Source organism: Charadrius vociferus, unplaced genomic scaffold, assembly GCF_000708025.1.
Source record: "Charadrius vociferus isolate BGI_N301 unplaced genomic scaffold, ASM70802v2 scaffold7, whole genome shotgun sequence".
Classification (NCBI taxonomy): Eukaryota; Metazoa; Chordata; class Aves; order Charadriiformes; family Charadriidae; genus Charadrius; species Charadrius vociferus.
Window position 1 is genome coordinate 8,575,256 of NW_009649308.1, and position 6,000 is coordinate 8,581,255.

The 6,000-nt window shown below is 41.2% G+C and overlaps 1 protein-coding gene across 1 annotated transcript in view; it reads right to left on the reverse strand.

The window, feature by feature from the left end:
* CAPN6 (calpain 6) overlaps positions 1 to 6,000 on the reverse strand; it is a 53,217-nt gene that overhangs the window by 24,878 nt on the left and 22,339 nt on the right. The gene's annotated exons all lie outside the window — the stretch shown is intronic.

The window sequence follows — 6,000 nt, forward strand, 5'->3', positions numbered from 1 at the left end:
CAAAGCATAGATGGCTCCTCCTGTGATGTCTCCCTGCTCCTCACTAGCTTGCCCCCTGCTGTGTCGTTCCCAAGGGGCACAACGACAGCCTGCAGATCAAGGCACTAAAAGGAGCACCTCTAACTATCATTGAACATGAGAAAGCCAGAGGGGTACCTTTTGTAGCAGTAGTGTGTTTGCTACCAAGAAATCCTTCATAGACGGTGTTCTCCTGCACAGATATGTGTGTGGCCTCACACTCCCAGAGAGAACCTCCCAAGCAACACGTCAGAAAACAGGTAATCTGACTGTCCAGTAATTGATATGGAACCTACTGGTTTTTGCTCATGACACTCCCATGTGAATCATTGCTTTTCCTAACTGGTTGAGAGGATGGAAGAGCAGACAGTGGTAAGAAATTCTGCTCTTTCATGGTATAAGAATAACCATTAATTTCAACACTGTGGGAAGAAAATGATCTTATACCCAGGTGTCACAAATGCAGAATAAATAACTCCCTCTCACTTCAAAATGGCAGGAGACTCCAAATTTCCTGCCATGTTTCCAGTTTGTTATCAGCAGCACCATAAGGAGCTGTGCTCCTTCCCTCATGGAGTCTCGCTGCCCTTTGATAATTAAAGATGATGATCCCAAAATACCAAGATTGCAATCCAAGACTGGCTACACACCACAGGCAAGTCAAAACCTCTCAGTCTTCCCTTTGTTGGGACTGTGTCAAATCAGTGCCAGCTGAACTCACTTTCAGAGAAAAGAACCACCTCAGTGCTGAGCTGAAAGCCTGTTCTCCTGGGCTGGTTTAGGGGATGACAGCCTGAAGTCAGCTCAGAGTATGTAATGCATGGAGCTGCTGCTGGTTTCGTTTTCTTTAAGAAAATCATAATTTTGGCATGAGACTTTTCTATTAAATAACAATTGGTAGAAATTTTAAATGCCTCCTGGGAAACAAGCGACCAGTCACGATATGACACTCTTCTACTGTCAGTATTTCTTACTTGTGTCTTCACTTAGAGAAATTTGAAAGCTTATTAACAGACCTTAATAAAATTCTGAGTAACAAAATGGTGCCTACGAGAAAAACTGACCATGTACAAGATACTCATCTGCATCATGGACAGATTCATTCAACGTGCCTGGATGTTCTGATACGGAATGGTAACAGGAACTTCAGGCTACGACTCCCGCTGGTGTAAACCAGCCCAGTTGCCTGTTGCAGGGGCTGAAATCAGTTGACTATGTGGCCCTTACTGCATGGTGGTAGCACACATTCCAGACCCAGCTTGAGTAGACTCAACTTTTATATCCCATTTCCATGCATCTCTGGCAGTAATAATTTCTAGATTGTTTTTTCTCTAAAAATGTTGTTTTGTGAGTGTAATAAACAAGGGATAAATTGAGCTTTCAGGGTGAAAATTGTCCAAACTTTTCTGTCACTAGAGGAAGCCAAAACTTTAATTGGTTTTGAAAGAAATTAAGTACTACCGTGTATTACAAATATCTTCACTTGGTTTGCTTTGCTAAAAATAACCACATTAAACTGTCATTTTTTAATTGAAGTGTGTCTCGCATCTCACACAGTCCTCAGAGAAAAAACAGAGCAGCATGTGTCAACTGCCAAACATATGGATGAGATTAGCGTTTGCTGACCACTGGGGTCCAAAGCAAACACAGAACAGCAGAACTGAGAAACAGCACCTCCCTGTTTCCGCCATAGTCACGAAATTCTTCAGGATCCTGCTTGATAAACCCTTTCTTATTAAACTGCCTAGGAGATCTGGACTTCTGAGACTAAAGAACAGCGCAAGAAAATGACATTAGCTCTGTTTCACTTGTCATTAATTACATCCATTATAACAGCTTCTCTGATGACTGTCACAGTGTGGCGGCTCAGATGAGATGCACAATAATACTCAGGTGCAAGCTATAGCTAATTTCAGCTGGTCGCTCTCTTCCAGGCTTTTTGCTTTTCACCGCTTTTGCAGTATAGTAAATTCTAAGGAGTACTTTTGAGATGGAATTAGCTATCTAAGCCACAGTTCCCCCAACACAGTTATAAACGTGCTATTTAAATCTATTATTCTGCAGTCCTTGTGAGGATCTTTCAGCATTTTTGGTTGCCCCAAGTGTGTAAAAAAATAAAAATAAAAAAAAATAAAAATCACAATTCCAGTAATGCAGTGATAATTTAGGATTGTTGAGGACCAAGCCAACTACCATCAGAGGAATAACAAGGAAGAGAGACTGATGTGAGATATGGCCCAGGCACTTCAGGAGACCTGATGCCTTCTCTCCCTTGCAGCCTAAGCACCCAAGCACTTAGGTTCTGAGTTCCACTAGAAGGACCTCCTTTTGCAAACACAGTGGTTTATCCCTAATCCGTTTTCTCAGGGTCAGCCTGCATCATCTGTGCTGTAAAACAGAGAAATATCTTCACATTTCCAACAAAAAAAGTTTAAAGGAAGTTACCAAGTCTTATTATACATCATTAACATATAATAGCCACGCTATTTCTGATACACTAATAAAAGCAGCTGTTGTATTATTTATGCCCACAGGGAGCATTCCACCATCCAAGACGCAGAGCTCACCCCAGTTCTCTCCTTACGCATGTGCATAATAAAATAAACACCATCTGCAGAACTGTAATTAGGCTGTACAGAGTCTGAAAGTGAGGTAAGAGGTTACAGGCGCTCATGGTTCTGCTGAAAACCCTGATGCTCTTATTTTCATACCAGACTTTCATTTGCTTGACAGAAGTCTATTTGTGTCACCTTCTATCCTTGCTGTACTCTGTAGGCTTGAAATATCTGACATTTACTGTTACTCAGCCACTGGTGCTGTGAGAAACAAAGTGGATTACAAACCCTTTTTTCTGATTTTAATTGGTCCATCTCTTTGTGATAGAGCACGTCAATGAACTGGTTAACGAGCAGACTGGGAGAACACTAAGCAGTCTGGAGATGAGAAACTCAGTTAGTGTGGGATCACAGGAAGTAACAGTGGGAGAGCCCTTGACAGGTTAGTCAGTCCCAACGCTTGCCTAGTGCCCAAATCCCTCACCTACTTGTGACTGAAGCTTCTCTAACCTGCAATATCTATGAACTAAAAAATACGCTATATTGGTTATAAATAGGGCAAAAGACATTCAAAGGGTTAATTAATTTGCTATGTGTCTTCACAGACATTAAATGAAGCTGCACAGTAAAACATCATGAGAGGTCTCTGACGTCTGAGAAAGGGAAAGATTATTTTTTAATGGATTAGGGTCTTTCAGCTGGCTCAGATAGAAAAACAGAGATTCAGAGAAACGGATGAAGAAAAAAAGCAATAATGATATTTGCAACTAAGATTTTCAAAGGATTCCGTAGCATTTAGAGCTCATTTTTCTCCGCACCCTTTAAAGAACCCATCCCTAACATAAAAAATAATCTACCTTTGCTTGCACACAAGACCTACAGAGACAGGCACTTTCCTTGATTCTGTCAGACTGATCTACTTAAGCACAGTATACCATTCCCTTAAATCTTTTTAAAGCAGTTTGAATTATGTCAGATCTGAGAATTCTTTCCATTTTCTTCTCTTCTCCCATCCTCATATCATACTGAGTCAACTCCTGTAGAAAGTGAGGTCAGTGTAGGAAAGGCAATTCTTTCTGAATATGGATGCAAAAATTCAGCTCTGGTTACAGCTAACTATGAACCAACCTCAAGGCAAAGGCAGCAAAGACAGCACTTATTTTGAGGTTGTGTAGCTGAAGAGGTAGAAGAGATTGTCTATCCTATAATAAATCCCAGCTGTGCTGGCATGTTTATAGAAACCCTCTCCAGATCAGTCTGCTCGCCAAGGCAATTGCAGTTAGCCCTAAAAAGAAAAATAACTGAGCCCAACTGTGCTAGATACTTCAATGCATGCAAAAAGCCTTTTGCAACCTTGTTATGCCTGAAAAAACTCTGCCTATGGGGTGAAAAAAGAGAAGCCTTAAGTTACAAATGTGCCCTGTGGTATAGCTCTAACCCCTCAGCAGACAGTTCTCGGAGAAACCTCAATCAAAAGAAAACTGGGGTCAGATACGGCCCTGACTGAACGGCCCTTGCTGAGATCAGGAAGGGACTTTATCATCCGTGCTGCTATGCCATGTAAATCAACAAAAGGAAGATTTAGCCCTCAGGTTTCTGTGTGTGCAACCCAATCTCAGGATGTGTAATTCCTCTGTAAACTTCATACCCATTGTCCAGCAACATCAGATCCTGAGAGCACGATAATGCCCAATACTGCTTAAAAAAGAAATCCAAGCGTACACACACACACAAGGGGAAGAGCATGCCAGTTTGCTCCAGCCTTGTGTCAAAGAACACTCAGTTATTTGGGGATTGAGAAACGCTTCTTCCCTCTCCTCCCTCTCCAATAAATCCTGTTACAAAACCAAATGCATCACAGACATTTTTATAGTGTTCTTTTTTTCCATTTTCGGCTTGGGGCTAGTGGTGACTAATACTCAGTAAGGCCATGGGTTTCAGCCTTGGCCTGCCTATGGGACACATGTATTTGGGGAGGATCTGAATCAATGTTTTGGAAGAAAAAAACCCAAACATTGGGCAACATGGTGTGTATCTTGGCTACATATTCATATTTCACCTGACCCTTGGAGCGCTAGCGCTGCTCTCATCCAGAATGCTGACAGTTGCTGGAAAGGGTACGGCTGATGTGCCGTAGGGCTGACCTTTTCCTGAACCTCAGTAACAAAGTGTTTACTGAAGCTCTTAGAGTCCTCTGCCACTTCACCCCAGAAATCATTCAAGACTAGGATGAAAGACTTTCTGTTCTCCCAGGACGCTCTCAGAAGTGTATCATATCACCTCTTGCAGTGCTCTCTAGTTTGTGATGCTTTAGAACAACGTTCTACAGAACTGCGGCACATTCATAATACTTTGTTTTTAGAGAAAAGACGCCTTGTTTGAGGATAACATTTTCTTTTCACTGAACTTACCAGACAACAGCCTTTGCCTCCTGCCTCCTTCCCCTAGTACCTAATCCCTTCTCTAAATTCAGTATTACAATTTGTGTTACTTTGCCTCACGAGCAGCAATCAGAGATGCCATTCTTAGGACCAGATTTGCCTGAGGAAACAGTCATATTCTCTGAGCTGTCTAAGCTCTCCTGTAACCAGAACACAAATTCTTTCAAAGGGCAATTTACTGTCATTACCTTGCCACCTCTCTCATAGTGTGATAACGCTGGAGAGAGGCCTCTTTCTTCTATTGATCGTATAAATCAAGGCAATAGTTCAGAATGGGCCTATACCTTTTAAACAGTTGCTACTCAAAATGTTATCCTTTGTGTCTTTGGTGAGGATCTCATCAAATAAACCCAGTTATACACATCACAAAAGCAGGCCCAGCTAGTTATAAGAAATGCATCCAAAGTAACATGGTAAAACCTAGAATATAACTATTTTAGAGGTTATTTTATCTGAAATTTAAAAAAAAAAAAAGTATGAACTGGTGTCTGGAAGTTAAATCTCCTGAAGATTATTGTTGGTTTAGTGAACACAGATGCTGAGCTGCCTGAGACCACTTTTGGTTGGTTAATGTTGCCACCTTTTCTGGATTACCTCCTTTCCTCCACGTCTCACTCATCAGCGATTCCACCCTCTGTGGAACTTCATTATCTGCTATTCCAAGGCTACTGCAAGTGTAACATAATTTGGGGAGAATAATTTAATCAAAACATCATTTTAATTGGCTAAAAATTTATATACTTCAATTTCTTGGAAAAAGTAATTGTTTTCCATCAAAAAAGACACAATTTTTGGGCCACTAACCCCAAGTTTTCTTGCAAAATGCTTTTACAAGAATTTACTGTGATTTTGTTATGGCGGTGCTCCATGAAAAACAGGTAGCTATAGGAGATCTATTACTTGAGGCTGGACGATATTCAGCACTTACTACTGTGAGTGTAGGCATCAAAAGTGCTTTTGTCAGATGAGTTGCCCGCCAGCAGGAA